This window comes from Erythrolamprus reginae, chromosome 1 (genome assembly GCF_031021105.1).
Source record: "Erythrolamprus reginae isolate rEryReg1 chromosome 1, rEryReg1.hap1, whole genome shotgun sequence".
NCBI classification, from domain to species: domain Eukaryota; kingdom Metazoa; phylum Chordata; class Lepidosauria; order Squamata; family Dipsadidae; genus Erythrolamprus; species Erythrolamprus reginae.
This window is the reverse complement of record NC_091950.1, coordinates 379391821-379403025: the sequence shown is the minus strand read 5'-3', so window position 1 is coordinate 379403025 and position 11205 is coordinate 379391821. Positions and strand designations below refer to the sequence as shown.

The 11205-nt window shown below is 36.4% G+C and overlaps 1 protein-coding gene across 7 annotated transcripts in view; it reads left to right on the top strand.

Annotated features, from left to right (window-relative positions):
- The window catches only part of NRXN1 (neurexin 1), a 921413-nt gene that overhangs the window by 159725 nt on the left and 750483 nt on the right, over positions 1-11205 (top strand). The gene's annotated exons all lie outside the window — the stretch shown is intronic.

Sequence of the window (11205 nt, the reverse complement as noted above, 5' to 3'; positions counted from 1 at the left end):
GGAAAGGCTAATGTAAGCCATAATCAGTATGTAATCATGGTTTTGCTAAATGTGCTGCAACCTGATTGGCTGTATCCTATATAATAGGAGTAACACACTTGCACGGGTGTGGTTTTGTTATAGTGTGGTTTGTGCTGGGTAGTTTGTTATAGAGTGGTTTGTTACAGAGTGTTTTGTGCTCGGTGATTTGTAGTTAGTGCTTAGTGGTTGCAGTGGTGGATGTAATAAGAGTTATATAATTGTATTGTAGGTAGTTTGTATAGTGGTTAAATGTAAAAATGATAATTTACTTAGAGAAACATTTTGATAAGAAGAAAAGTAAAATATATTTTTACAAGAAACTCCGCTGCAGTGTTTTTCATTGAAGATTTCAATTAGGTATAGTGGTTAACTGTGACTAGTTGGTGGGTTACCTTCTCCTTGTGCAAAACTCTCCCAACGCATCTTATTGCAGGAATATAGTGATTGTCTCCAGACATCAGATAATGCAGTTGTCATTTAAATATGTAGCACTACTAGGAATAACAATATAGGTGTTTTACCAAGAAACATTAAAAGAGTGGAGGAAATGGCTGATATATGAAATCTCATATCCTAGTTCAGTAAGAAAATCTTTGCCAGCAGCTTTTAGTGCAGAGGCTGAGCTTTCCCACTGAATAGATTTTCTAGTACTAATAGTTATTCATATTTTTAGAGGAAACATCTCCTTCTAATAAAACAAATAGGAATGTTTTCATGTGTTATCAGATCTGTGGGTCTGAATATATTTTACATTATGATTTGGAGATGAGCCATAAATATGTGCTCCTTTATATCATTTGCATGTACAGAAATATTGATTAGAAATAATATTTAATTAATTCATGGAGATCAGCAGTGACCAAATTTTTCAAAGAATAAATTAATTGAAACGAAATGTGTACTTCTAAATATTGGAAGTGGGGGGAAATAAATAATGGGTAATAATAGGTATCATGTATCTTTTGGAATCTTCTCAAAGATTTATTCATAACAAAAAATAAGATGATGGATTACTAAATATAGGAAGAGTAAGTGCTAAAGGTACCTCTTTGGGGAATGCATTCCATAATCTAGAGGCCACAGAGAATAACTTCCTCCTTGCATTGACAGTAATTGAGCTTCTAACAATAGTGGTATCTTTAGAAGGGCCTCTGCTGTTGGTCTATATAACCAAGAAGATTCATAGTGAGAAAAGCACTTTTTCAAATAATCAGTTTCTAAGACATTTCTGGCTTTATGGCAAACGTGAGCCAGGGTGGCGCAGCAGGTAGAGTGCTGTACTGCAAGCCACTGAAGCTGACTTGTAGATCTGAAGGTCAGCGGTTCAAATCTCATCAGTGGCTCAAGGTTGACTCAGCCTTCCATCCTTCCAAGGTGGGTAAAATGAGGACCCGGGTTGTGGGGGCAATAGCTTAGCTCTGTTTAAAAAAAGTGCTATTGCTAACATGTTGTAAGCCGCCCTGAGTCTAAGGAGAAGAGCGGCATAAAAATCAAATCAATCAACAAGCAAGCAAGCAAGCAAGCAAGCAAGCAAACAAGCAAGCAAGCAAGCAAGCAAGCAAGCAAGCAAACAAACAAACAAACAAACAGTGTGCCTTCTCTGTGGCGGCACCTGTCATGTGCAATAAGGTCCTTTCTGAGAACCTGAAAGTGATAGCATTCAGGAAGGCTTTAAAGACCTGGCCTTGTGATAAGATGCATGTAACATCCTGTGTCCTCATTAGGGGTGATTAGTTTTACATTTATCCAAATGGCAGACCTGTTGCTTTTTTAAGAAAGCTATGATGGGTAATGGAATTGGCAATAAATCAATGGGTTCCCGACAAAGTAACTCTATCTTATTCAGTCTGTGCTCCAATCCTCCAGCCACCATATGAAACCATCTTCAATACGACCCAAGATACAGATATAGTAGGGAGTTAGGAAATGTAGATTACACTTTAGCCTGAATCAATGCATTCTATCTCTTGAATTTCATTAAAAGTATTAAATACCTTTTGGGAGAGAACACAGCTTCATAACATCCATAAAAGAGTTGCAACAAGCTCAACTGCTGTTCCCCAAAGACCTCCGAATGGAAATGTCCACTTAGGAAGGAGTGAAACCATCATAAAGTAGTATTTCCCATCTCCAAACTTTCCAAGTGGACTAGAAGTACACCATAGCTATACAGTCCAACCCAGACCAGGAAAGAAACCCATAACAACTGTATTTCACATCTTTTCATTTTAACTAGTGATGGGCGAACTGAACCCGCACAATTCAGGTCCGTACTGAATTTTGCGGTGTTCGGTATGCCGAACACGAACCTGAAATTTTTTCAAACTTCGGGCAAAGTTTGGGGTCGTGTTTGGCATTCGGAGCTTTGACGTCACCGGCAGGTTGCTAAGGACGCCAAGGTGATCACTTCCTGGATTCCATGGAATCCAGGAAGTGATCACCTTGGCGTCCTTATCAACCTGCTGGTGATGTCAAAGCTCCTCCCCTGGAATCTCTTCGTGGGAGGGATTCCCCGTTCGGGTTCGAGTTCGGGTTCGGTTTGGGTTCGGCCGAATTTTGTGTAAAGTTCGTCCGAACGTGCTGAACCCGAATACCGTTGGGTTCACCCAAAACTAATTTTAACCAATAAACATTTGCACTTTTAATATAAATGAATGTGAAAAGTGCTCTTGACTTTTGGTAATAAAGTAGTTACTTTTGACCTGATTTTTTTTATTTCAGCTACTTTTCTTTCAATTGTGCAGTTTTTACAGAAATTTTCATATTATTATTATTATTATTATTATTATTATTATTAATTAAGTTTAAGTTTAATTGGATTTGTATTCCGCCCCTCTCGGAGTGGCTCACAGCATATATAGAAGACAAACAGTACAATAGATCCAATTAATAAAATTAAAAAACTTTAAAAACACTTTAAAAACATTCATTAACATTACCCAATAAATTACACTAGAAAACCTCATTGGTCAGGGGGAAGATCTAATGACCCCAGGCCTGGCGACAAAGATGAGTTTTTAAATTCTTTTGGAAGGCAAGGAGGGTGGGAGCAGTGCGAAGACTCAGGGCGGCATAGATAATATATTAAGATAATATCTTAATATATTCTGCTGTGTGGCATAATCTACATAAAAGAATAGTGAAGGCAGTTCTCTCAATTTTGGAAAGATTGTATTATTTACCTCCATAGCAATAGTCCATAATATTATTCACTTGCATTCTCTTTCTTTGATGTAAGCACATAATGCCAGTCTTTTCTAAACTCTGGCCACATGTTCAGTAGTGAGTTCTATAACACTTTACTACCGGTTCATGCATGTGCTTGCGCACATGTGCAGAAGCATTCCAGGCAGGTGGGTGGAGCCTCCCATTGCCGGCACTATTGGTTCTAAGACAGGGCCGAACTGGGAGCAACTCACAGCTGCACATGTTCCAGTTCCATATTTGTTGAGTCATAGTTGTTATCACTTTAATTGCCTCAAGTGTAAACTATCAATTGATATCACATATCTTCTATCACTGACCTTCTATTATATACCTATGTTCTATTACCTATCTTCCTGTGCATTCCTATCATTAGATTAGATTAGATCATTTATACAGTGGTAGGCAACCTACATAATATTCCTGTTTTCCCATAAAAATCCGGTAATGTAAATTTGGCTGAAAGAAAGAAGCTAACCATGTCTCCTGGTTTCTGGTTGTCAACCAATTATGGCTCATTTTCCATAATAGTCTCTATATGAAAATATTTTTATTATTCAGTTTGTAAAGAGTTGTAAGATAATCTTTCTTTTTACCTTTAATAACATTTGCCTCCATTACATCTTTCATAAACATGTATTTGTACCTTAACTGTACATTTTTCTATGATTTTTTCTGATCTTAAAAATTCTCTTTAGCATAAAATAAGCAGATTAAATCAATGTATACCTTACATTGTATTTCTTACATTGATTTTGTATTTATATTTTACATTTGTATTGTTGGACAAAACTTTCTACCATGCTCATTCTTTTACTTTTCTACTTTTCTTTATATTTGATACTACTAGTTTATTATATGATTCATAATCTGCCTTTGAAAAGTTCCTCACTGATTGCATTATGTTTTCCCCTTTTCTGGACTTAATTTGGTCCCAGTGTTATCCATCTGGTGATGTCCAGCTGTGGAGTTTGTATTTTAAGTTCTTTGAAGCAAGTGTTGGTAATAAATAAAGTCTTTGCCCAAAAATCTGTTAATTTATCTCTTGCATTGTTTATCAGATCCAAATAATCATGTAATTCCTATTTTTATCTTTCTCCAGCTTCAACATTTCATTCATTCATTAGTAATATGACATACAGTATTTTCTCTTGTCACATTTAGCATCACTTCCAATTTCTCTTAAAATAGAATAGAATAGAATTTTACTGGCCAAGTGTGATTGGACACACAAGGAATTTGTCTTGGTGCATATGCTCTCAGCGTACATTTATTTATTTATTTATTATTTAGATTTGTATGCCGCCCCTCTCCGCAGACTCGGGGCGGCTCACAACAAGACACAACAAAACGTAACAAATCCAAATAAATTTAAATATTTAAAAAGTTTAAAAAGAATCCCAATATACTAACACACACACAAACAAACATACCATGCATAAATTGTACATGCCCGGGGGAATCATGTGGTACAGCACTTAATGATTGTCATAGGGGTCAAATAAGCAATGAAGAAACAATCAATATTAATAAAAATCTTAGGATACAAGCAACATTACAGTCATGCAGTTCTAAGTGGGAGGAAAAGGATGATAGGAATGATGAGAAAAACTAGGAGAATACAAGTGTAGATTTAGTAAAAAGTCTGACAGTGTTGAGGGAATTATTTGTTTAGTAGAATGATGGCGTTCAGGAAAAAACTGTTCTTGTGTCTAGTTGTCTTGGTGTGAAGTGCTTTGTAGCGACGTTTAGAGTGTAGGAGTTGAAACAGTTTATGTCCAGGATGGGAGGGGTCAGTAAATATTTTCCCCACCCTCTTTTTGACTCATGCAGTATACAGGTCCTCAATGGAAGGCAGGTTGGCAGCAATTGTTTTTTCTGCAGTTCTGATTATCCTCTGAAGTCTGTGTCGGTCCTGTTGGGTTGCAGCACCAAACCAGACAGTTATAGAGGTGCAGATGACAGACTCAACGATTCCTCTTTACAACTGTATCAGCAGCTCTTGGGGCAGTTTGAGCTTCCTGAGCTGGTTCAGAAAGAACATTCTTTGTTGTGCTTTTTTGAAGATGTTTTTGATGTTCTATGTTTCTATGTTTCTATGTTTCTATGTTAGGTGACCATTTTAGGTCTTGAGAAATTTGAAGGTCTCTAGAAATTTGAAGGTCTCTACTGTTGATATTGTGTTGTCTAGTATTGTGAGAGGTGGAAGGGTGGAAGGGTTTCTCCTAAAGTCTACCACCATTTCTACGGTTTTGAGTGTGTTCAGTTCTAGATTGTTCTGATCACACCACAAGAATAGTTGTTCAACTTCCCGTCTGTATGTGGATTCATCATTGTCTCGAATGAGTCTGATCATTGTTGTACCATCTGCAAACTTCAGTAGTTTAACAGATGGATCGTTTGAGATGCAGTCATTAGGGTATAGAGAGAAGAGAAGTTGTGAGAGTACACAGCCTTGGGGGGCACCTATGCTAATTGTACATGTATCTGATATGATATTTCCTAGCTTCAGCTGCTGCTTCCTGTCTGCTAGGAAGCTTTTGATCCACTTACAAGTGTGTTCAGGTACCACTAGCTGATTTAGTTTGGTTAAGAGAATGTCCGATATGATGGTATTGAATGCTGAACTGAAGTCTACAAAGAGGACCCTAGCGTAGGTCATTGGAAATTCAAGATGTTGAAGGATGTAGTGTAGAGCCATATTAACAGCATCATTTGTTGATCTATTTGCTCGGTATGCAAATTGCAGGGGGTCTAACAGTGGATCCGTGATGGTTTTCAAGTGGAACGTCACTAGTCTTTCAAAGGTTTTCATAACTACAGATGTTAGAGCAACTGGTCTGTATTCATTCAGTTCCTTGATGGAGGGCTTCTTCAGCATTGGGATGATAGTCGAGCGTTTGAAGCAGGAAGGAACATCGCACAACTCTAGTGATTTGTTGAAAAATTCTTCAATATCTTCCAGGTTTTATCTGTGGTGGGTGCATATGCATTGAAGTTCACTGGATATCCATTACTTGTATTAGACATGGCTCTGTCCCTTACTAATTTATAATTGACCACATCCATTACTTTGCAATGTCCTTTGTAAATATAATTGCTTTCATATGGCTTCTCACATTCGTGGAACGTCAAATTCAGTTTACTTCATTTCTGTCTTAATAATTTGAAATTTGTATTGGTATCTCATATTCCAGGTCCAACCAAGGTCTTGTAAATGAAGAGCTTTTCCCATCAGTCCTGGCATAAACTAAATATATCATCTTATGTATCTTTGCAGAAGATCACTCTGCACTTTTAATCAATTTGACTATCCCCCCCCCCCCCCCCCGCTCCAATTCTGGCCTTGATTGTATTTCTTCAAACAGCTAGCTCTTAGGTGGCCAAAAAAAAGTCTTTGTTTGATGTTACTCCAAGTATCATGTTTTTAGTGTTCTAAGCAATTGGAAGATTTTATTTTATCCATTTTTCCCTAAATCTTTGATAGAAATTGACTGGTAGTGATTTTCCCTGCCAGTATTCTGTTCATTTTTAATGCATTATTTTGATATTCATCTTTTGTTTCCTGTTCATTCAATAACTTCTAGTTTTTAACCTGTGCATGTTCTTGACTGTATTTTACATAATTAGCCAACGCAAGTCTTTCTTCTTTGACAGTTTGACTTGAAGTAAACTTTTGCCCGCATTTCTGCACAGCAGGTATAATCTATCAATATCACTATGGGGATGTAATCCATACTGAATAGTCATCAGTTTTCTTATTTTTCAGTCCAAACTGTGTTCAACTTGTGCTCAGTTAATAATTTAACAGTGTATGATATGATAGGTATGGCCTTTGATGGTATTTCCACTGTCTAATTTGATCTTTAATAATATTCCCATTTTTTAGATGTATTCTTTACTAACCATATGTTATCCTGTCCATGTTTGAACTTATCCAACTATAAATTGCCCAGGTAATTTAAAGTTTCATACTGATGGCTTCTGGTGGTTTGGTCATTTGGCATTTTAATTCTATTACTGTTCATAAATTAACATTGGTTGTTGTTGGGATTTGTTTGGGGTTGGGGGTTTTTTGGTACTATAGCCCATTTCTCTAAGCCAAATTCCATTGCTATATGTGCTAAACGTTCTAATGATATATACTAAAGACTGGATTTTGATTCTGATTTCCATAAAGCTCCAAATCATCCATCTAAAGCAAATGTAAGATTTTACAGCTTTTTTTTTTTTGCTGTTTGATAGCCAATATTTGTTTTCTTCAAAAACTTTGAAAATGGTATCATAGCAATAAATAAATAATATGAATGATAATGAATCACCTTTAAAGATGCCTCTCCTAATATTGGCAAACCTATATTTTTTCATTTCCAATTACCAATTCTGACTTCCGCCTTCATTATTTTTCCTGTAAATATTTTAATGTTTTTTTCTGGCAGTTGTTTCCAAATAGTTGATGAATCCAACAATAATAAATAAATAATAAATTGATTTATTTGGTAATAAATCAAATGCCTTTCTATAATCAATCTAGACCATTATAACAGTTTATAGTATAATATTATATAACATATAATATTATATAATATATGGTATTTAGACTTATATACCATTTCTCAGTGCTTTACAGCTCTCTCTAAGTGGTTTACAGAGAGTAAGCATATTGCCCCCAACAATCTGGGTTCTCATTTTACTGACCTTGGAAGGATGGAAGACTGAGTCAACTTTAAGCCTAGTGAGATTCGATCTGCCAAAATGCTGGCAGCCGGTGATCAGCAGAAGTAGCCTGCAGTACTGCACTCTAACCACTGCGCCACCGAGGCTCTTATGACTATGCTATATAACATAAAATATATTGTATAATGTGTTATGATTTGTTACATAGTGTACGATACTTAGATTGGATCTTGCATTTCAACCACCTATTTAGTTCTTCCCAAAGACCTGGAATAGGCAGGGACCGCCTTCTGCTGCACGAATCCCAGCGACCAGTTAGGTCCCACAGAGTGGAGAGGGGCGGCATACAAATCCAATAAATAAATAAATAAATAAATAAATAAATAAATAAATAAATAAATAAATAAATAAATAAATAAATAAATAAATAAATAAATAAATAAATAAATAAATAAATAAATAAATAAATAAATAAATAAATAAATAAATAAATAAATAAATAAATAAATAAATAAATAAGTGTTGTTTCACAGGGTAAAAAGTATCATCACAGGGTATAAGCTGTTTCAAATAAAGCTGCCTTTTGGAATTGACTGATGGTGATCCTGTCCAAATGTTTGGGATTGAACCCAAGCAGAGGTGGGGTCTTCCTGGTTCGAATCAGTTCTATGAAACCCTGGGTCATTGGAACTGGCAGTGACCCAGGCCTGCCACACCCCCGAATCAGCTCTGTCAGTGGTGCGTACATGCCACCATTTTGTTTTTTATTTATTTATTTATTTATTCGATTTTTATGCCGCCCTTCTCCTTAGACTTCGGGCGTCTTACAACATGTTAGCAATAGCACTTTTTAATGGAGCTAGGCTATTGCCCCCACAATCTGGGTCCTCATTTTACCCACCTCAGAAGGATGGAAGGCTGAGTCAACCTTGAGCCGGTGATGAGATTTGAACCGCTGACCTTCAGATCTATAGTCAGCTTCAGTGGCCTGCAGTACAGCACTCTACCTGCTGTGCCACCCTGGCTTTTTGCTTCTACGCACACACATAAGCTGTTTTTTGGTTCTGCACATATGCAGAAGCTGGGTTCTTAGCACTGCACATGTTCACACACATGCAGGGTGCATCAGGAAATGAACTGGCAGCGAAGAAAATCAGAACCCACCCCTGAACTCAAGGCTTGTATCGGCACTATATTTGCCACAGTCATTCTACTTCTATTTGCAAGACTTTGAATTTGTAATTTTGTTCAGTTCTTCTGCTGTCGCCAGGTACTGTCCAGTATCTTGCAAGTCTGAATGCACCTTCTCCCATCCTTTATATTCATGTGAAGTAAGGAAGGGTCTTGTCTGCAATGCTTACTCGGGTCCAGACTCAGTTTTTTCTTATTAGTTTGTTATCTTGATTGCAACTTTTTCTCCTCTCTCCCAACATTATTCCTTCTCCCATTACAGGACTTATTTTTTTAAATTATTTTTATTTCATAGACTGATAACTTTTTCTCTTGAATTTGTAGGGTTTTGTGCCTATCAGTAATACATTAATTATTTTTTACATAATGGTTTTCACATTTTTCATAGTGGATCATTAGGGTGGACGACACTGTATTGGGAATGAGAAATATTATAATTAGCATCTCATGCAGAAGACTAAAACCAACAAATGAAAATGCATCTGGAACTATTACAATAAAATTCTACATCAACAAATGCATGTAGTTTACTATATTAACAAATGCATTAACTAGTTACTGTAATTAATCAGTATCAAATATAATATTCAGAATATTGAATACAAATTCAAGAACTGAAAGTGGTGGGATAGAGACATAATTTAGGTATCTAATCAATATGGGTCTAGTTGAAAGCTCATACTAGAAAATAGAGACAGTTAGACTCTGAAATAATGGGAGAGTTTGTGGGGAGACCAACTTATGCAAGTGTGAAGTTTCTAAAAGATGCTCTAATTAATTTATGAGCCACAAGCCAACCTTCAAAAGAAACACAATAATTTATTAGGAAAGACATTCCGGCAATACTCCGATGCAGTCAGAACTGACCTTACATAGTTTATGAGTCCCCATGACCCTGTTTTCCCCCTCCTCCCTGGCCATGTAATAAATAACATTCTTCAATAAACCACAATGGTATGCTGTGAAACGCACACAACCTCCTCCTGACCCCTGTAACCTAAGACACAATCAGAAAGACAGGCATTTGTGGAATGTAGTTTAGTTAGGACAACCAAACAACAGTCAGTTCTTTCCTCCTCCTGTTTATAGCAACTTAAAAGCTTTGCAAGTTGACAAGAACAATATTCTTTTTTGAATATCTGATTGCTGGTAATATTATATAGAATATTCCTTAGGTAGAAGGTAATCTTATGATAGTTACCAGTCATAGCTTATGGATTAATTTAAAGGACTAGCCATGCTTTAGATAAATACATAATTTGATGTCTGGATGATTTAGAAACATTTCTAAAGCATTGGTCCAATAAGGTAGAAGTGTTGTTCAGGCTTTGTTGTCTTTGTGGTTGTCGATATGTCTTAAATTTTGTATAATTACATGGCAACTTCTTCAGAATGGAGCAGAAATTCAGTTCCAGTTAGAAAAACTACTGTTTTTAACTAGACAGCTTTTTATAAACTATATAACAGTTGCAGTAAGTTTCCCAGAAAAAAAGAAATGGATGTTCTTGAGAAGTCATTTCAGAAGAAGAAAATCTCTATTCCCATCACACTTTCCAGTTGTGGAAGTGAAAATTGTATTATTGTTTGTATTTGGCTTTCTACAGCATACTTAATTTAGATATACAGAGCTAAGGGCAATAACTGCCTTTTGTGTGTGATTGTTGTATGGATAATTGAAAAAGCCCAGTGTTCACAGTGTTCTTGTCCCAAAACTGTAGGACGAAGAATTAGTTGAATCTAACTAGGACATAAACTGTTTTTATGTCCCTGACAAAAGATGCCCTGTACTTACAGAACCCAAGAAAATGTCCCATGTAAAGAAGTTTCTACTTCTGTCATAGCAGTTGAAGCTATGTTTTATTTATATGTATCTCACTGTATGTATGCATTTGTGTATGCACACACAATAAGAACAGAAGAACAGAGGAAGAGCCATGCTGAATCAGGCCAAAGCCCATCAAGTCCAGCATTCTGTGTCACACAGTGGCCCACCAATTGTCCATGGGGATCTTGAGCAGAAAGAGAAGGCAAGACCCTCTATCTGACTTGATCTTCTATTTACTGGAGGCTTGAGAAAATATAAAGATCCATATTAAAGTAACAAAGTTGGGG